Source organism: Phoca vitulina, unplaced genomic scaffold (assembly GCF_004348235.1).
Source record: "Phoca vitulina isolate PV1807 unplaced genomic scaffold, GSC_HSeal_1.0 scaffold4, whole genome shotgun sequence".
In the NCBI taxonomy this organism is placed as follows: domain Eukaryota; kingdom Metazoa; phylum Chordata; class Mammalia; order Carnivora; family Phocidae; genus Phoca; species Phoca vitulina.
This window is the reverse complement of record NW_022589707.1, coordinates 64787428-64809524: the sequence shown is the minus strand read 5'-3', so window position 1 is coordinate 64809524 and position 22097 is coordinate 64787428. Positions and strand designations below refer to the sequence as shown.

Genomic DNA, 22097 nt, shown 5'->3' with positions numbered 1-22097 from the left:
TTTTTTCCCCTATGAGTCTTATGAATCTCTTGTGTTCATAATGGCATTCATCACAGATTCTCCTGAGGAAAATACAGTTAGTCATATTTTCAGGTACCTACTGGATCCTAGCCAAAATTGTATTTTATTTATGCAGTCGTAAACCATTTCAGTTATAAGCAGATCATTTTAACTACTCATATATTCTTCGTTGACGTTAGAAAAAGGTTAACCTTGGGCCGTAGCTAAGTCACAGGTTTGCTTTATTGGGCCCATGCCATTTTTCAGATGAGTTGTTCTCATTTTAAAATGGAGAGATTTTACACAAAGTCTGGATTCTTGGCTTTTTTTTTTAAATCAGCAACTCTGGCAATGCTGCACTCGCACGTCCCTGCCAGAATCTCGTGTGTATAACTGAATGGTGGCTGCTTCCCTTGGAAAGAACACGCGCTCCCTCGTTTAGCTCCGCTGCCGTGTGGGCTACTCAGCCCACTTCTGATTCTTCCCTGGGCCCTAGTACAGACCTTATCATGATGATGCTTTTCTTTTTTCCCTGTGCTATTCCTTGACCTCTGCTATTCTGCAGATAGGAGGCGTCATCTAAACAAGGCAATCTCTTGCATGTCGCCTGTTCTAGTCACAGATGCTTCACAGAAACAAGCAGAAGACAGCTGCTTCTGAAAAGGCTGTGTCTTTATTGCCAGATGGAAACGTCTGGGTTTTTTGGGAATTTTCTGCCTATATATATCTTTCTGGGTTTTTTTGTTGTTTTTTTTTTAAGATTTTATAATGTAACATAACTCTGAAGCAAATGGAGAACACACTTTTTTGTGGGGAAGGCTTTTTATTTGCTAGCCCATATGTGTTCCTTGCTCATGTGGATATTCAGTAATTAAATGTTCCAGTGAATCGAAGGATATAGACAGTATTGCAAGAGCCCCTCTTCCTTCTTCTCCTTCTTAATACGAGATATGTTAATAGGCTGAATTGCCACCATGGTGAAAAGAACAAATGAAACTGTCCACCTTGTCTTGGGGGTGATTTGCCAAAACCTTGAGTTATGTGGAGGACTTTGCTGTTGCCTACATCAACGTGGGGGCCAATTTTGGCCTCTCAGGAATATGGTGGTGATGGATGAATGATGGAAGTGAAAGCTCCCCAGGTAAAACATGGTGTGTAAATGCCAGTCAGAAAATGTTACTAATAGACTCGCTGCTCCATATGTAACAGTAAGATTCTTCATTCTTCAGGTTATTTCCCCCCATTGGATACAAAGTTACCTAGAAGCACAAGTTCACTCCCTCCCTAGTGTTTGTACTCCCATTCTGAATTTCAGTTGGTCACACAAAGAGTGGGCTGAGTTACCTCCTGGTTCTGAGAACAGGTTTAATTCATGAGGTTTGTAGAATATGCTTTTTAAAGTGTTTAACCTGCATTACCATAATGAGGGCCCCTGGCTTCAGAAATCCCGAAGCCAATTCAGTTAAAACAAAAGATGGACTGTATTTGTGCTGCCTCATGCGCCCAGCACACAAGCAGGCTTGAATTTCAGTCACAGGGCTGTGTGTCTTTTCTTCTCTGCTCTTTTAAGATCTCTGACCCGAGCCTACCTAGCTAGTCAAAGCTGCTAGAAGGTGCTTCAGGTCAGCTTCTCCTTGCAAAATCAAATGAAGCTGATTGGACAGAAACAGTGCCCGTAAGGTCTCAGAAATTGCTAATTAAAAAAAGGTTTATAAAAAGAGGTGCTCAGAACTTCAGTCATCCGTATTTGAAAGCTTTTACAAAAAAATGTGTTTTCTTTGCAGTATATTTTTTGAGCTAGATTTAAGGTTATACAAACTCCTTCCTCTAGAACTATTTGATAATAATATAAATATGTTCTCTATGAGTTTTCTCCTTTTCACATCAATTTTTGAGGCTTTAATATTATAGTTTATGTTGCTTTCTTCCAAATCCAAATACCTCAGCTTGAGTCAACATTATAGTGAGGAAACATCTAAGTTTTTCTTTTCTCGGAAAAGCTACAGGGAAGCTGGATTTTAAGAGTTTTCTGTCAGCCAGCAGAAAAAGAAACCATTTTAATTTTTCACCTTTGTGCGTTTTTAATTTCACTCAAATGAGGCCATCTTAGAAATCAAATAGTACAGCCTATATATTGGCCTAATACATCTGTGCAGTGGAACTTCTTCTGACCAATAGCTGAATATTAATGTCTATATTGTAGATATGACAGAGCAAAAAGTCTACATAAATAAGAGCATTTGTATAGAAAAACATGTAATTCCCTAGATTTTGATTTTGTTGTTGATGAATTAATTAACTGTTTAGAGCAAGCTGTGGCATGTTTAATTTTTCTCAAACTTCCCAGTTCTTTGTAAAACCTAGAGAAATTGGGAAGAAGAGGGGTGGAAAAGAGGTTGAGGGCCCAATGAGGCTAACACTGTAATCTAGCATTTCAGCCGTCTCTCTTTGGGGAGTTGCGCAGAATCAGGATGAAAAATGCATTGAATCACTTCTGTTTTTGAAATGATGGAGAACTGTTCTAACTTTCCTCCTATACCTCAGTGCCAAATTGTTTCTAAACTTGCATACTAAGGTCACTTCAATTATTTAGTTAATAATCCTGGATTTGCAAAAAGTGGCCTTAGTGGAAAAGCTAATGAGAAGCATTTTTCTTTGCAGCAGAAAGCAATTTTGGTTCAGAGTCTTATAACCAAATTAAATGAGAAGAAAACTGCCTCCACCTAAGTTAAAAATGGGGTAGGTGCCACTGGATGATCAAAATACTGTACTTCCTACATGTTGTTATCCTCTAAAAATGTTAGTAGACTAATGCTTTCATAGATTGTCCCCACTCTTTTTACCAGCATTGAAGGGTAAGACCATCCTAAAGTCTGAGAGAGCCTGGAAATGTACATTGAAATTTTTCCCGAAGACCAGAAGCTATCAAATGCCACATCCATTTGTATCACTTATATTTCCATATAGCAATTCCAAACACGCCCCTACGCTGAGCTTAATTTTCCAGTCATTCTGAATTGAGACGGAAACTGCATGATCACTCTGTCTACTCCTTTTGCTGAATACAGGGGTAAGAAAGACCCTCTGGCATCATTATCTGAATGTTCAGTAAAGCAGGTGTTCTCATGCCCTGGGGAGTTTTTTAAAACTGCAGGTTCCTGGGGTTCATGAATCTGCACTTTGAAGGACCCCAAAGGATGTTAATGCAGGTAGCCCTTGAACCACATATGATGGAATCTTCAGTAAATATTCGAGAACTCTATATTTATGAAGTAAAATAATCAACTTATTTGGGTCAGGACTGGATAAAGACAGACTAGGAAGATCCATCCCTTTCCTTCCCTTCCATATTCTTTTAAGGAAGAATAGCGCAGAGTTATGCTCTCCCAACAGGGTAACCCACTAGCCACGTGTGGCTCTTTCCATTTAATTTTTAATTAATTAAAATTAAATTAGAATTTTGTTTCCTCAGTAGCAGAACCCCATGTCAAGTGCTCATTAGCTACACATGACTCATGGCCACATACTGGGGACAGGGCAGATGCAGAACCTTTCCAGCGTCACAGAACACTCTACTGGATGGCACTGGTGAAGCTCATTGCCCCTGCCTGCCTTTTTAAAAAAAGAATCGGGAAAATTAAAACTGCATTCAATCAGTAAAACTATGTTTCAATTCTGGATTATAGCCGTCTAAGAGAAGCTTGAATTGTGTGAGGAAGGGACACCTTCCATTGAGAAGACAGGTGGCCAGGTGCGAGGGACAGAGACAGATCGTTGAGAATGACAGGAAGAGCTGTGCAGTGGGGCCGGGGAGACCACGAGGGAGTGGACTCGGTCAGGTTTCTTCAGTTAACAGTGGTCTTTGTTGAGGTTGCTTCGGGAAATTAGGCAGAGCAAGGCTGACGGTCCACGCAGCTGCATAGACAGGCCTCACGAAGACTGGGTGTCCATCAGAATCCAGCAGGAGCCTTACTTTGCCTACCACCTTAGCCACCAGCTCAGCTCTGGTAACCGCTCCTGCCGACGCGGCTGGCTCTTGCTGTCCTCGGTGCGTGACATGATGGCGGCTTGCTTTTTCTGGCCGTGCCTCTGCTACCATTTCCCTCTCCTCTTCATCTCATGGCTTCCACCGGCTTGTTTCTGCTTATTCATGAATCCTGCTTATTGTCATTTCCCTTCGTCCCTCCATTTCCAGGACAGCCTCTCAGTGAGCTCTTTTACTCGGATTCAAACCTTCTGCAGGAGCAGCGCTGATTGGTGTAGGCATCCTCGTGAAGCAGAAAGCAAAGCTTTGAGCTAGGCTGTTGTGTCAGTCTGACTGGATTGCCCTGGGCCCAGCGCCGAGCCCTGATCCAGTCAGCTGAGCTGTGAACGGGGCCAGTCTTCTCTTAAGGAACGCCTCAGGAGAGAGTTCTGGCTTTAGCAGCCCCTGAAGCTTCTACAAAGCCCAGAGTATAGCCAGAAGGCACCTTGCCTGGCCTGTAGACTATGAAGGAAAACAAAATCGAACAAGTACAGAGGGAAATTCCAATTTTAATGGCATGACAGCACCCTCATTGTGTGATTTTTTTTTTTTTTGATGAAAGGTCTTTTTAAGCCATGTTGCATTTTCTCAACTGTAGACACAAAAGGAGATAATACTCATTAATACTAACCACAGTGTAAGAAATGCAAGTATTAGTTGTAGCTTTCCTTTAGCAGCAGGAAGTTTTCTGGGTTTTTTTCCGGCAAGAACTTACTTTCTGCATGATCCTACAGATTTTTTTTTTCCCTATCAAACGACTACAGTTTTATTATCTCTGTTGTCTCATGCAGGTGACAATAGTTGTGGAAATAACAAGCAGAGGAGGAAACAAACCTTAGTGTTCCTCACAGATTTTAACTGAAAGAATCCCTGGTTTTTGTCATTACCCCTACATTGCTGCAGATGAAAAAATACATCTTATTCAGGAAATTGACGGTGCTGTGAACCACAGATGCACAATGCATGTTATGAACACCCGATTGAGAAGAGGCTGGAATGTTGGCGGTTTAGTTTTCCCCACCCTACCTCCACCCCCCTTTCCTTAGCTTCCCTCCACCCTAGAGAGTCTATTATCTCCTCTAAACTCTGATGCAAAATAGTGGGCTAAGGATGCTTGTCCCTTCTCTTCTCTCCCTCCCTTCTCTGTCCCTCCCCTTTCCCTCTCCTTGGGTCACCTCTGATCTGTACCCTGCGTCACCACCACCAACCCTGTGAATGGATTAGCAAAGGACTCAGAGGCCTTTACTATCTAAGTCTGCTTAATTATGTCCTGGGATTGTCACAGAGCAGAATGAAAATAAAGTTAAATATATCATGCTTCATCCAGGGTGCATTTTTTTAAAGTATTTTTTTAGAATGACATAATTTCGGACTTCTAGAAAAGTTGCAAGAATAGTGCAAAGAAGTCCTGATACCCTTCACCTATTTTCCCCCAGTATTTGCATTTTACTGCATTTGCTTTATCATACTCATTTTCTCTCCATCCTTCCCTCTCACTCTCTTTCTCATACACATATGCACACACACACACACACACGTATATATACACGTTGTTTTTCTAAATCATTGTTTTTACATACATGATGCTCCATTACCTTTAACTATTTCAGTGTGCTTTTCTTAAAATTAGCAGAATTCAGAGTGATATTTTTTTAAAAGATTTTATTTATTTATTTGACAGAGAGAGACACAGCAAGAGAGGGATCACAAGCAGGGGGAGAGGGGGAGGGAGAAGCAGCCTTCCCACTGAGCAGGGAGCCCATGCAGGGCTCGATTCCAGGACCCTGGGATCATGACCTGAGCCAAAGGCAGACGCTTAACCGCTGAGCCACCCAGGTGCCCCCAGAGTCATATTTTTAAATTAAAAAAAATAATAATAGTTTTTTTGCCCTTGCTTTTCTTTTTCCTTTCTCTGAAAGTTTTTAAAAGCAAAATGGCTAAAAGAGAAGAAACTGGTGTGATGCTCCACAAATTGGTTCATCAGTCCATGGATGCTCAAAAATTAGCTATATTTTTGTGATTCAATTTTCCAGGTCAGATGAGCTTTCAAATTGTGGAGTGAGGGTGGGGGAAGGCACTGCAACTTGCATCTTCTGTCTTTTTAAAACCCAAATTAATTTCTTAGGGACTATTTAGCCAGCAGCATAATATGAATGAAGCTTTCTTATAAGTAATGGGCACAAGGTGTGATGTGGCTAGTAAGCAAGATATCTATTAGAATGCTTGGCCAAACTATTATGAAGTTAGCAGTCACATATAACAAGTAGTTATAATCAGTTCAGGTGCTCTATTTTTCCCTTTCATTTAATGTTGATTCTTACGAATTTGGGATACAGAGGGAATCGTCTATGCCCTAAGTGCACTGTATTGTATTATTAATACCAGGATAGCAGCTGAGTCCCACTAGACAGTCTTTGTGGTTTGCGGATGCTCTAAGAAGTGTCTGAGCATAAAAGGAGGCTGTTTGAGTTGAAGTGGGTTGATGGTCTGGGATGACATTTGAATGCATGGAGGACAATGTCTAAATGACAATGTCGAGAAAGGAAGGCAAAAAGAAGCTTGAAACTATTCCCATTGTCCCATGGATGCTCATCACTCCTCCTGAGATATTCCTCACATGGAAGCTTTGTCTGGGTAGAAACAGGGAATGGGATCAGGGAGGGATAGACCCTGGGACCCTGGGACAAAAGCCAGGGATTCAGGTCCTTAGGCACATTAAAATTCCAGAGAGCAAATGTAATGAAAACTACAACCCAAATGTATTTCAAGTCTAACAAAGTTAAACATTTTAGCTAAGTTATTACAAGTATATTTAACAAAATGTTTGCAATACTCTGAGATGCTTCTATGAATAAAGCTTTTAAGAACATCAGATTGGTTGTGCAAATGAATAATTTACTGAGTCTCTTTTGGAATTTAGGATAGCTGTTTCCTTTACCAGTGCACACACAGAGACACACACACACACACACACACAATACACTCACACAGCCAAGTAGAATAATTTTCAACAGTCCTAGAGTTGCTAGGATAACATCATAGATTAGTCCAAGGATTATTTTTCCACCCAAGGAAATAATGTACAAGGTCTAGAACAAAATACCAAAGTTGTAGAAATTGATGGAAATTTATCTCAGAATAGATATCACCATGTATGCCAAGCATGGAATCAAATACTGCACTGTTAACTTCCATATTGGGTGAATTTTTTTTTCCTTTAAATTATCCCCATTCTTTTAATGTAGTTTGCATTATGTATAGTGCCCTTGGATTTTTAATTGCTCCAGATTATCATTTTCAATGCAATTAGTAAAATGCCCTCAATTACATATAATAATTACTGTAAATGGGGCTATTGGCCTAATTACTATAAATGGGGAAAGATGTGTGATTATCATGTGCAATTAAATCATATACAGTATTTATTTTACATTATTACATACAATAGTGTAATGATAACACATAATTATATTGTATCATTCCTTGGTCAACAAATCTACTTCATACTGAGATACCTAGGGTAGTGATCCCGTGTACTGGATCTTTCTTCCTAAAGTAATTGGGTATTCCTTCTGCTGGGAACCCACTAAATAAACTGATTGTGCACAGCAAGAAAAAATCTGGAAGGAAAAAATTATTTTATCTCCATTAATTAGGAATGCCCAGATTATCCTATTTTGTCAGTGTTAAATCCTCCCTGAGCACAAAGCCAGCCTCCACCATACCTGTTTGTTTTTATGTAAATGGGTAAAAATCAACACCCCTAAATGGTGGCAACATTTAAAATATGCCTGGGGAAAAAAAAAAAAAAAAGACGTCCTTTCTTCATTGTGGCAAACATGATAATCATCCCTAGTTTACAAATAAATGCACACTTAACAAGCTTATAGCACATAATTAATTCTGCAAAGGATGCTGTTTGGCAGAGTGGGATTATGAGAATTGCATATTGATAGTGGCAGGAGAAATAAATCTATTTTCTCTGCAAAGGTAGGGTGTTCTTGTGTTCTCTAGAAACTGGCACATCTCAGAGGTGTTGCTCTCAAAACGATCTCAGGATGGAAAGAAATCAGTAATTACAGAGCCAGGCATTCGGTTGTGTCCTAATTTTCCCACCAGTTTTTCAGTGTTTCAGCTGCCTCAGAGACTTAAAGTATTCTCATTAGGTAGCTGCAGAGGCAACCGCTTGCCTACTCCCTCATTCTCTCGTTCACATTTCCTTTTTTTTTTCCATTCCTGCCTTGGGAGTGACTGTGAAGATCATTTGCTGGAATGATTGGCAGGTTAGAGGATTCGATCAGATGAGTTCCTCTTAGTGCAGGTCAAAAAGGCTAGTTAGCAGGAGCTGTCGAAAAATGCCAGCAGCATTCGAAATGGGAAATGTCATGACTTCGAGGCAGGGGGTGCCACCTGGAACAGAAAGCCCCCAGCTCATTAGCAAGTTACAGGATGTGGGCTTAACTGGAGGGAGCAGAGAAGGAAAGATAATACCCAATAGGGAAAATGATTGTGAAGTGGAATTGATTTCATGTATAATTTGTTTATCACTAGAGGGGACAAATGCTGTCCTTCTGACATGAGCAGAGGAGTATGGACTATGAATGAAGCAACTTAGCATAATCTCCAGGTTGAGCTTTGGATTTGAAGAATGCAAACTTCTTTATTCTTAACTGTGGAAATGATCAGGTCATGTTACATTAATTAAAGCTGACATACTCTCAAATGTTTTATCTGGGCAATTGTGGCAATTGCAACAGAAACGGATAGAGATGGGCAACTTCAGAAAAGAAGAAGGATTTTTTTTTTCCCCTTTGCTGGCATGGAAGACTAGCTCAGTTGCATACTGAATTATAACAGGGCTGGTGTTTATCTTCAGTGGTTAGCTAGGCTGCACAAATCGAACCAGGGTTCTCGATTCTCCTGCATTCTCATTTATAGAAGAGAGCATTTGCCCTTTGGGAGATGTAGATCTAATCCATGTGAAAATATGTATGTATATTTTAGAATATGACTGTATCATATTTTGGCATAATGTTAAAATTTTAATTTTTTTAAAGGGGAAGCTCTCCGATTTCATTACTGCCTAGTTGTCAGTTCATCTAAAATTTGATATTTTGCCATAAAGTCAACAACTTACAGTAGCCATAGTTACAGACAGAACTAAACCAAAAAGGTGTCCTCACAGGAAAAATTAATCTGCAGTTTGTAAAAAGAGAATGTAGTGGCAAAACAGAAAAGAATATTGCCTCTCATGTATTCAGACTGAACTCCAAATTGAAAGCTTCCAGTATTTCTACAGTGTATGAGATGAGCTTCAGCCTAAAGCCTTTCGCTGCATAAATTCCATCAGAAAATGCCTTTTTTTTGATAAGGAACTTTTATGATATCATTTATCTTTTACTTGGAGATCTTCATCTTGTTATTTTAAGTCACAGATGCCACAGCTGCAAGTCTTTCTGGGTGTTTACTAAAGGATATTTACTTAGCGTCCAGATTTTGGTTAAAGCATATATTTTCAAAATGTCTTTGCCTTGAGTTTCTCTTTTCTCTTAAATATTGAAACCTTTTACGAGGCAGTTATGAAATAGCCAATGCTTGTTTTATCAAGCAGTCTCAGACTGCTGCCTTAAGTGACTAGGAATCTTAAAACCTCCTAGTCAAAACACTGGTGGAAAATGCATTCTGTTCTGTATTCAGCATAAAAAGCTTAGCATTAAGCTACTGAATATAGCTGTCAAGATATACTGCATTAGTTTTGTCAAATCTAAAACTTTAAACATCAGCGTGAATCCACTCATCCCCTCATTTGGGAGTTTTATTGTGTGGTCCAGAAGCTGGCCTTTGAAAAAAAATATATGAAATACTATTTGAAATGGTTCATCTAAAGTTAAGATTTTTTTTTTTATTCTGTCACAGTAACTCAATTTGTTAATAACTGACAGATGTATTCGAAAAAATGAATAAATCAACTATTTTGAGAGAAACGATTGTCAAAAAAAAAATTTTTTTAGTAAGAAGAGAATTGAGTCTAGTCATCCACAAGTGAGTTCCCAGCGTTCAGACTAATTTTTAACTAAGATGTCCTTACCTCTCAAGACGGGCAAGCTGGAGCTATCTGGCCATGCAGACCCGGAGGTGAATGTGGTGTGCGTGTTCATGTCTGGTCTCATCCGCCATCCTTTTCTCCATTTCCTGCCCTCAATTTGGCCTTCCACAGTCAACTCTGCAATCACAGACTTTGTAGAACTTCCACTCTTCTGTATTCTTCTCAATTAATCTTCTCTCTATTAACTAAAATAGTAGTTGATACACATACTGACATTCTTGTATTTAGCATTCCCTTTGTTGAATATCTTCACTGCTTTAGAGATTGAGTCACCTTGTTATTTAAAGTTTCGCCTTCGGATTTGTGGGTTCTCCTAAGATAAGGTCCCCTCAGATAAAGCATCCTTATAACTGTCGTCTGTATCAGCAGTTCTCAACGTATGGTCTCTATACCCTGGGGATCCCCAGAGGCTCCATGGGGGTCAAAATTGTTTTCATAATAAAACTAAGATGTTCTTTGCCTTTTGCACTGAGGACATTTTCAGTAGTGATGCAAAAGCAATGGTAAGTAAAACTCCTGGCTCCCCAGCATGAAACAAGGCGGTGGCACCGAACTGTATTTGTAGGCACTAGTTTTTGGTGTGGGGTTTTTGGGTTTTGGTTTTTGTGGTTTTTTGTTTTTTTTTTTTTTTTTTTGGTGTTTTGTTTTACCACTACACAGTGGTGTTTTTCAAAGGCAGTTTCGCTTAATAATGTCCTTCATGAAGAACTGTGATTCATTTTCTTACACCTCTCGCTTTGAGTAAATGTCTTGATATTCTGTGTGACTAACTGGGCAGTTGGCATAAGCCATCTCCATATACCGAGTTACTGTGGTTGTCTCGAGGAGAAGCTCCAGTGCAGGTGTTTGAGTTGCAAGGTTTACTAGCTGTTTTTCTTCCTGGCATTTTTGTCAAACATGAATGAAAAGTGAGTCTGTCACCCAAGGAAAACAACTGATAGCCTTTGCTGTCAATGATAAAATTAAAGCTTTCAATAGAAAATTAGAACTGGGGGAAGCTATCATAAACTTTATTTGCCCCTGTGAGCTTGATAGTTCCCCAAACACTTCTCAAGTGAGACGGCTGGTGATATTATATAGTGAAATGTGTCAATGTTTGAAAAATCTCTAACACATTGAACCTGTATTTTCCAAATGACCAGTGCATGATTTTAGAAAATCACTGCATGGATAAAATATTCACTGGAAGTATGAAATAAACCAATAGATGTTAAAATAAAGAATACGAAGAATTCACTGATACCATTTCAGATTTCCCAGTGCAGCTGACCCTTAAGAAATTACCACTTGTTGGGGCACCTGGGTGGCTCAGTCGGTTAAGTGTCTGCCTTCGGCTCAGGTCATGATCCCAGGGTCCTGGGATCGAGCCCCACATCAGGCTCCCTGCTCAGTGGGGAGCCTGCTTCTTCCTCTGCCCCTTCCTCCCACTTGTGCTCTCACTCACTCACTCTCTCTCAAATAAATAAATAAAATCTTTAAAAAAAAAAAAAAGAAATTACTACTTCTTGAGTTTTGTTGTGATATAAAAGAATATATATCCATGATTATCTGAAAGGTCTATTAAAATACTTTCTTCTTTTCCTACTATGTATCTGGAGAGGCCACATTTTCTTCACTTGCTTCAACCCAAATAGTATATCATAGGACAGATTAAATACAGAAGCAGATATGAGAATCCAACTGTTTGGATCCAGCTAGACATTTAAAAAAAGATTTGCATAATTGTAAAGCAGTGCCACCCCCTCACTAATTCTGTTTGAAAAATATAGTTATTTTTATTAAAATAATATTTAATGTTAACACAATGGGTTTTTAATGAACTAATAAATTAATATTTTAAAGTATCAATTTTAGTTTCAAATATGGTAAATATCTATAGTTATAATCCGTATATACAGAAGATCTTTGAACGTCCTCTATAATTTTTTTTATCATTTTTTTCAAGATTTATTTACCTATTTTAGAGAGAGTGTGCTCACACACGAGTGGGGGAAGGGCAGATGGAGAGGGAGTGCAGCAGACTCCCCACTGAGTGTGGAGCCCGAGGGGGACCCTGAGATGCTGATCTGAGCTGAAATCAAGAGTCAGATGCTTAACCGACTGAGCCACTGAGGCGCCCCTGGGGGTCCTCTGTAATTTTTCAGAGTATAAAGTATCCTTAACCACCAAAAAATGTGAGAGCCACTACTCTATATCAGCAATGCCATTCATTAACTCTAACATGCTAACTGGTAAAAATATTGGTAATATTTTTCCCCTTTTAATAAATTGCTATTCAGTGCAATCTTTTTTCTTTATAAAGTTATCCCAGTTCTAACCATCTAATTGAATATCTCAGTTTTTCAATTTACGATGGGTGTAAATCCTTATTCTTGTGTTCACACAGATGCCATCTGAAAATTATAGTAGAGTACCATTTACTATGCCCTTGATGATTAGTAGGCCAATTCTTTTTTTTTTTAAGATTTTATTTATTTATTTATTTGAGAGAGAGAAAGAGAAAGAGCACAAGCAGTTGGGGAAGGGCAGAGTGAGAGGGAGAAGCAAGCTCCCCGCTGAGCAGGGAGCCTGATGCAGGACTGGATCCCAGGACCCTGAGATCATGACCTGAGCAGAAGGCAGATGCTTAACCTACTACTGAGCCACTCAGGCACCCCTAGTAGGCCAGTTCTTAAAAGAATTTTTCTATATATTAGTTTTTTAGACTGCGACTTTCCTTTTTTTTTAACACATTAGTTTTGACCTTGTAGGGAGAGGCTCTGACTAGATGATTCTAAAGCATCAGGCCAGTTCACATAGCTTGTGTATAGGACTCAGGAGGACTGCTAGAACAGCACCCAGAGCAGACTCAGTATAAATTCAGCTTCTTTTTTTTAGGTTTTTTTTTTTTTTTTTTTTTTTTAATTTTTTTTTATTGTTATGTTAATCCCCATACATTACATCATTAGTTTTAGATATAGTGTTCCATGATTCATTGTTTGTGCATAACACCCAGTGCTCCATGCAGAACGTGCCCTCCTCAATACCCATCACCAGGCTAACCCATCCTCCCAACCCCCTCCCCTCTAGAACCCTCAGTTTGTTTTTCAGAGTCCATCGTCTCTCATGGTTCTTCTCCCCCTCCGTAAATTCAGCTTCTTTTAGGAGAATGAACTCAGGTCTTTCCCTACCCACTGCTATGAGGTCACTTGTAGAAATCTGGGTACATTTGGGGGTTCAGAATTGAAAGTAACTATTCAGCATGAGTAGCGATCAGATTAGGGTTGTATTTTCTTAACTCCTTATTTTGAAATACTTTTAAATTTACAAAAGAGTTATAAAACCAGTGCAGAAAGCGATGCCCTTCACCCAACTTCTAATATTAACACCTTTATAACCATGGTACATTTATCAACTTAAGAAATTAATGTAGGTACCATACTAGTAATTAAACTACAACTGTGATTGTAGTTCACCTGTTTTCATACTTCTGTCCTTCTGTTCCTGGAGCCCATGCAGAGTAGCACATGGCATTTAATCATCGTGTCTCCTTACTCTCATCTGGTCTGTGATAGTTTCTCAGTATTCTCTTGTTTTTCATGACCTTGATTCTTTTGAAGAGTACTGTTCAGGCATTTTGTAGTGGAATGTCCCTCATGATGTTGTCTCATGGTGATGGATTTCAGGGAAGAGTACCACCCAGATGAAGTGCTCTTCTCCTCACACCATGTCAGGAAGTACATGATGTCCACAGGCCTTATCACTGGTCATGTTGACCCTGATCACTAGGTTAAGACGGGTGAGGTTTTAAAGCCACTGTGATATTCAGAAAGTAAAATCAGAGAAGCAGGAAGTCTGGGACAGGTTCTCAGATCGAAGGAATTCAAGATGAGTTCCTGAACTGAGGACAGGGCTGCTTGATGTCGGACTCGGGCGCTGGGCGGGGGGGAGGGATTACTCTCGGGATTCAGACCTTCCACCTGAAAATGGGTAGAAATGAAGGAGAGGAGTCACTGGCGAAGAGGACAGTGTCCAAGTTAGGAAATCAGAGATGGCCCAGCCGCTGACTCATGATCAGTGATAGGATTCTGCAACATGTCCAACAGAATGTGAAATATATTTCGTGAACATGAATAAATGTATAACTATTTTGCACGTGTTGGGAATAAAGCCAAAGTTTCATCCCCTCTGTACTGAAGTCTCCTGTGATTTGTCTGTCTAACCCCACTAGAATCTGAATCTCTGCCTACAGGAATTTGGTGACATTTTATCCTCGTTTCACAATTTTATCTCCGTTTCCTAGTATGGCACATAATTTATGCTCATTAAATATTTTTAAAATGTTGACTGAATTAGTGAATATCCAACTAACTCATCATACCATAATCTCCTGTTCTTTTAGCAAATATTTTTTGAGTAGCCATTATGTTGGTGCTGTTCTAGGAAGTAGTGAATAGGACAGTTTCTAGCTTCAAGACCCTCACAATTTAGAGACACAGATAAGAACATTTAAATTTCAGGATGATGAAGGCTACAGTAGAAAGTTGCATGAAGTTACGTTGGGGGACAGATGAGGTAAAAATTAATTCTGCCAGTGGAGCTTGGAAAGGTCTCACAATGGAAGAGATTTTGAGCCAAGGGAGGAATTATATTTTCCATGGGCAAGAAGGAGGAGAAGGGTGTTTTCTCACAGAGGAAACACTGAAAGCAAAGTCATGTCACAAAGTGGTAAAGGTAAAGAGCATCATGGATAGGAGAAGTGAGAAGGGACAGAACTGAAAACAAGATTTGAAGCTGGATTGTGAATGGTCTGGAATGACATGCTAGAGAGTTTGGATTTTAATGTGATTGCCCGTGGGGAAATATATACAACTTCCTGGTCAAATACAGAAGAATCAAAACATCTTAAAGCTGGGAAGATCCTTTAGGGACTATATAACAACTTGAAAGAAGATGTAGTATTTTTTTCTTTTCTTTGAACTTCTTATGATAAATCATGTCTTGAAAGTAAGTAAAGAAAATGTATAAAATTCCATTCACAGTTATGGCTAACATAATATTAGAATATTAGAAATTATACCAATATTTACCCTTCTTTTTGACTGAAAAGCTATTCATCCTTCAGCCCTAAAATTTTGTGAATCTATTATAGGTATGGTTCCTTTAGTATACATTTTTCAACATGTATGTAACATGTTTCTTGGAAAGTTACGCATGAATAATTTTAGTTGAAACAGTATGCCTTCTCTGTGTACATATCTTTTTGTGAAATGAATAATGACTCCCTTAATTTAAGTGTTGTGAATAGGTAGAATTTCAATATGAACTTTAGGGGAAATGCAAAAACTAAAACGTGAGATAACTAGTTTTCCAGGGATAAAAATTTAAGACAGTTTCTTTTGTAGTGTTGTAATGCTTTTGAATGGTGACAAATGGTAACTATACTTATCATGGTGAACATTTCATAATACATATATATACGCACACACACATATATAATTTAGGTATATATACACATATACATATGTAATATATGTATAATACACATATATAATATATGTGCATATATATATGGAATTGCTGTATTGTACACCTGAAACTAATCTAATATTGACTATCAACTATACTTCAAAAAATTAAAACGATTTTTGAATTGAAAGAAATGTATAAGAATTTAGATCTTCATGGTCTTAATTGTAATGTGGTCAGCACTCAGTAGGTGTGCAAAAGTTATTTTCATGAATAAATTCAAACATATTTATGAGCTTTAAGTTCCTATAAGAGTAAACTCTAGTTTTCCTACCCATTTTTGCCTAAATCCAAATAAACTGTTAAGTATTTGAAGATCTTAAAGTCTGTCTACCCAATTACTTAAAACCACCTAAGATTTAGTAACTCTATAACATTTTTGATCATGATGACAATAATGACAGAGAAAAAATGTTAAAACGACTAACATAAGACAGATTAAACAAACTATTTAGAATGGACCACTTAAAGTTTTTTACAAGAAATTATTGAGTACATTAAGATATACCAAACTAGATGGAATATTATACCAGCCTTAAAAATTATAGTCATAAAAGTAATGAACATGCAGAAATACATGGGATCATGTGAAAAAAGTAGAACATTCTGCTTATATATATAAAACTTATGTGTAAGGAAAAATGACTGGAAATACATTAAATTGGTATATCCCTGGTTTAACAGAGAAAAATGGATTTACAAATTTTATTGCATAACTAAGAAAGTTAGTTAATTTACAGTTTTATAGCCATGGTAGGTTCTTACTATAATTCCAACCACAGAGCCATCTTGAATGGGTCCCAGCTCTTTGATGTTCTCTCATTACCAGACTTTCCTCTGTAGATAGTAGCATATGATGCAGAGTCAAATACCAAGCCAAATAAACTCATTTATAACCACAGAGCATTTCATTATTTAAAGTATTTTCTATTCTCCTAAGAAATGCTGGTAAATTAACACTAGAAATAGCAGTGTCCAAATTATTAAGGAACAGCATGGAAACGTAGTTTAGCCAAAGCAAATAGAAGAGCTAAAATAATCACATCAGCATAAAAATTTGGAATTCCAGATTCTTCACCTTCTGCTTATCTGAATAAATTTTTCAAGAGGCTGTTTTTTGAGTCTGTTTTAATGGGACATTGTCTCCTTCCCTATGCCAAAACTAATTGCACAACATTGTTCTGTGTGTTGAGAGCGTGGAGACATTGCAAGGAAGCCATGACAGTTTTCCAGTTAAATCCATTTAACTACAGCTCAACATCTCATGGCTGATGGAAAGTCTTCGAGGTAAATAATTTATCACCTCACCTCGTCCCCAAAACTTCTCCTGATCATGATAGCGTTGGTCTGCCTGCAAGAACATAATACAATCTTTGGTGGTCACGGCCCACTTCCTGGGACCTGAAATGTTTGCAAGAGGTCAGAAATTAAGATTCTTGACCTTCTCTCTGTCTTGTCTACAGCTTAAGGATAAAGAAGAAAGTCTGATGAGGCAAAATCATTACCTTTTATTTGTACCTTTTATTTGTATCTTTTATCTGTAATGCAGTGTAAAAATAAATTTTGAGAAGAAAAATGTATAGGTGGAGAAAAATGCGTTTGTAGAATATTTGTGTCAATGAAACATTCACTGTTAATTCTTTTTCACTTTCTTTGTGACTTCCCATGTGATACTTCACCATTCAGTAAGCTTTGTTTTTGAACTGTTTTCCTATAGTTTCTAATTTCTACCTTCATTCCATCTCTTGACTTGAAATATTCCCTGGGAGGAGTGAAAAAAGAAAAGTGTGTGTGTGGTGGGGGGTGGCCGCGTGGGGTGGAAGGAAGGCAGAGGGAGGGAGACTGCTGGGGGGAAAAAAGATTTAAATGAGAACTAGAATGAATGCCTCACTTGTTGGCTTTTAGCACAATTACCATACCTTAGGAAATATGCAGGGAATAGTTAATTACGACTAAATGAGCCCCTTTTAGAGGCAGTGGCAGGCCCGGGGAGCTGACTGTCAGAGCCTTGAAGGATGTTGAATTGGCAGGCTGGTCTCCGTGTCAGGCGGGTGATGGTCTGCCAGGGAAGCCAGACAGAGAAAAGATAGCTGGGTGAGAGTAGCCTCAGACAAGGGAGCCACGGATGGCATTTGCATACATTTCCTGCAAAGGGGGTTTAATCCAAAGAAAGGAGGAGATTTCAGTATTGTCAGGCAGGCTTTGTTCGGGGTGGAGAGCAGAAGGAAATCTGAAGAGGCCTTTCTCAAAGCCTTGGTCTCAGCCTTGAGGTTGTTCTAGTAAAGTTATGTTCTTGAGGGTTGTTTGCACACTATTGTCTGTTTGAAGATCTTCTAAACCCAAAGGGCTCAAAGTATCCCCCTTTTCCAGCACAAAAGAAGGGAATTTGTGTGGTAAAAATGACTTGTGTTGCAAACTGAACCCAAGCACCCTTTGTTCTTGCGCAAAATACTCTGAAGTTCAAGGATGTCTTTTCGAGCCACACCGAGTGAGTCACAGCAGTGTTTGCAGGCTAGAAAACAAGGTAAAACCAACCGATACTTGTGTCTTTCTTTGCCAGCTCAAAGAAGTCCTTAACATAATTCCCAAAAAAGATGGCTCAAAAAATGTGGCAGATTAAAAAAAACAATTTTTGATTGCCCTGGATCATTTTTACCCTGTTTCTTCACAGAATTTTCCGAGATTGAAGTGTTTAAGTCTAAAGTTGAGGCAAACTATTTGGACCATTAAGCAGAAAGCTTTCTCACCACCTGACCAACCTTATTTTTTCTCTGGCAACATGAGCTTATGATTGTGGTGTGTGTCCAATTGTCCAAACTATGTCTCCTTTTATAAACTGTGGTGGACTATGGAGTATGCGATGGTCTTTTCTTCAGCAGAAGTTTCTCTAATAGTCCACACATTTATAGTGAGGAGCGTGTATCTGCAATACCTGCTTATGTAATAAATCGTCATGATATTTATGGGTCAGAAATCAGGACTTGTTCCAACTGCACTCGTTGGTGTGAGCCTAAGTACCCATAATCCTTACAGTTGAGGAAAGTTATGTACTAAAACACAGAATCTGAGTTTTAAAAAACTACAGTGTACTTGTCTGTAAGGATAATGTGGGCGATTCTGAGTGCCTTTTAAATTTGTCCTCCATGTGGAGCTTAATGCTTCAGAAAATGTGGGCTTTATATATGTATATATATATATACGTAATTCAAAACATACAAACTAAATGTGGCTTATAGCTGATTAAGTAGGATATACAATAAAACTTGACCTTGGAAGTTAGAAAACAAGTAGGTATTTATTCATAGCAACTAATTTAGCTTGAGACTTTTTTTTATTAAAAATATTACTTTGTCAATTTTTTTATTGTTGTTGATACTTTTGCTGGATTTTTGGCTCCTTTGGAGACCTGCAAAGAAGACCCTATACAAATTCAAAATAAAAATAAGCAATGAAAAATCTGTTTGTCTGAGGGTCTAAAAGACAAGGAAATGCCCCTCTGAATTTCAAAATAAAGGTGAAACCTGTCACATGTAAAAAAAAGAGAGAGAGATAGAAAGCTTACTTTGAAATTAGCGTGAACCAGCTTCTGAAAGACAGTTATGCCCTCTTCATTTGGTAAAGTAATTAAGCAACCTTTTATCAAGATAATCATATTTTCAGGTTTCCACTGATGTTGTAATATCAGTGAGTTTGGATCAAGGTGAGGCTGGAAGCTAAGACATTGGCAGTGGCCAGATTAGAGCTTTCTGATGTTATAAATGAGTAGATAAAATGGTGCTTGCTACTTTCCTAAATACGTTATTTTTTTGTTATTGTTGAGATCCTCGTCTCTGAACTGAGTAAACTCTGCTTTGCTGGAAGTGGTGCATTTCTTTCTCCTGCTTTGCATTTTTCTCTGTGAGAAGCGTGTCTGAACTGGGGGGACCTGAATATACCTCTTTGTTGCTCAGCTCGTCAGGCACAGCGCTGCGTTCTCTTTCCCACCAGGAAGGTCAGGCCGCTGGGGGCCAATCTGTTTTCTGAAATGAACCTACTGTCTCCCTGGTGTCTGACAGATTGAAACAGTTGTCTGTGTTACTGTGCTTTCAGTGCTTTTTAAATGCTTCATTTTCGGGGAAAAACGTACTATATGGAGGCTACAGGAAAAAGATAAAAATTTTTAAAAGGACTGGACTTTTGGTATTAATATTTATCTAAAAGACAAATTTAATTAACTTTCTAAGAACATATTTACAGATTAGGAAGTTAGCTGTATGCACCATGCATACACACACTCACACACACCAAGATAAGCCTTCACTTACGAGTTCTACTTCTAAAGACTTATATTGAGGGTTCTTTTTTTTTTTTTTTTTCCCCAGTTGGAGTAATAAAATTATGAAGTATGGAACTGTTTCAGTGGTAGAATTTGTAGAAGTAAGAGTCTTTTGTTCACTTAGATTTCAGTTTCATGTATTTTGATCGGAGGTATGTATAAAGCCTGAAGAAATTTGTACTGTGCTGAGCCTCACTTCAATACTCTCCAGATAATTGAGCTAATTAAATCTTTACCAACATTAACACAACACCAGCATTCCTTGGACAGTGGATAATTATTGCACGAACATGGCAAGCTTAAACTAAACAGATGAAAATAGAGTCCTGTGGAATGGGTATTGAGTTTATTCTTTATTCATCTTTTGATAAGGTTTAATTAAAACTGCCTCTCTCCATTGTGGTGAGAATGAATGTGCTTGTTTTCATAGTGAAAAGCAAATTATTCACTTCAGCCATGGTTCAATAATCAAAGCCTTTGCAAAGTTTTGGGTTATAGTGTAGCTGTGGGGATATAATTGCTGCAATTCTGTATGAAGGCTTTATCTTTTTTTATTACTTTCTCTTATTTTTGTAGAAAGAAATTTAGAAAAGCCCATTTTGTGATTTGGTGTGGAAGTACGTATGTCTGAAGCCTTCCGTGTACGTTTACCATGGCTAGGTTTGTTTTTTGTTTTTTGTTTTTTTCAAAGGTGTATTTCTTACAGCCTCTTGCTAAAATGAAAAATGAAAAGGGACACACATTTAAATAAATGGTATTTGAGATGGGTCTTTTAAGTTAGTGTAGAAAGTTCAGTGAAACCTTTAAATTCTGTGGCTCCCACTGGATTGGCATGGTACCCAACCATCCTAAGGGTAGAAAAGGAGTAGACGCTGGGAATTCTTTCTGCAAAGACACGTTCGCATTCTCTTTCGATTTCTTCAAATCCACTGGAAAGATTTTCCTTGTTGTTCGTTAAAGGGGGTGGTGGTTTTTTCCCTTAGGTTGGTGATAATTTTGTAGCATGAATAGATTTTATGTATATTAATGACAACTTATTTTCAAACTGTTGTCATGACTGTGCTGGGATTTCTTTTCCTCTCTTCTGCTTTTTTTTTTTTTTTTTTAAATAAAATTGGAGATTGCAAGACATAGGATGTTTTATGGAATGAAGGACAAAAATAAAACTGAGCCTTGGGCATCAACTGGAAGCAGAGACTCAAACACAGACACGTTGTCTCTCCTCCTCCTTTTTGTTGCCTAGATTCTGACTTTCCCTGCTTTTCTGGTCTATGGTGGAAGCCTTTGTGGACTTGGCCCATGATGTGTCATAAGAAAAAAAGACCAGACATCGCCGTAGGTCAGCATTCCTGACTCCCTACCAAGGGAATCTGCCCTTCTGAGATCAAGTGAATTAGCCCTACATCCAAATGGTAGTGCCTCCGCTTATGACTGCTCACTGCACTTCTTCCTCTTCAGTTTCTTAAAGACAACAACATGCAGACATGAGCAAAATTTTCTTATCTATACAATTATTTTAGGATTGTCATTGAATGTGGTACTTTTGAACTCCCTTCACGTGCAGTGATCATTATCCGGTGGACTGGAAATAGTGTTTCTTAAATGGAATAGACAAGATGAGAAAGGAGAATGTCAGATGACAGGTGTAGTAAGAGCATTGTTTGATGGAAGTTTTGTCTCAGCTCTGTGTGTGGGTTTGTATGTGCTCACGTGCCCCTGTACTGAGTCACTTAATAAAATGTGTTTTTGCCATGAGTTGTGGCCAAAACAAGTTTGAAAGCCAGTGGCTGCTCCTCTGATCCCCTTCGAGGTTTCTCGTGGGAGGTGGGGGCGGGGCGACACCGGGCAGAACTCCAAGTCCATCACTCTCCCCATCAAAGTAGCTCCACTTTAATCTGCTGTCTTCGTTATGTTTCCATCTAAAATATCTTTTAAACAAAGGATGCAGTGGCCAAAAGTTTGAATAAATGATTTCCCAGGTCCCTTCTTGGGACTTTTAAAGCTAAGTACAGTAGCCGCCAGGACCAGATCAGGCCTTACTTTACTTTTCTGCTCTAGGGAGGGTTTGGGAAACTCTCCAGCCCTCACTTGTTTGGCTTTCTTTCTTTCTTTCTTTCTTTCTTTCTTTCTTTCTTTCTTTCTTT

General features: G+C 38.5%; 1 protein-coding gene across 4 annotated transcripts in view; it reads left to right on the top strand.

Annotated features, from left to right (window-relative positions):
- Positions 1–22097, top strand: part of CDK14 (cyclin dependent kinase 14) — a 547444-nt gene that overhangs the window by 466765 nt on the left and 58582 nt on the right. The window lies entirely within an intron of this gene.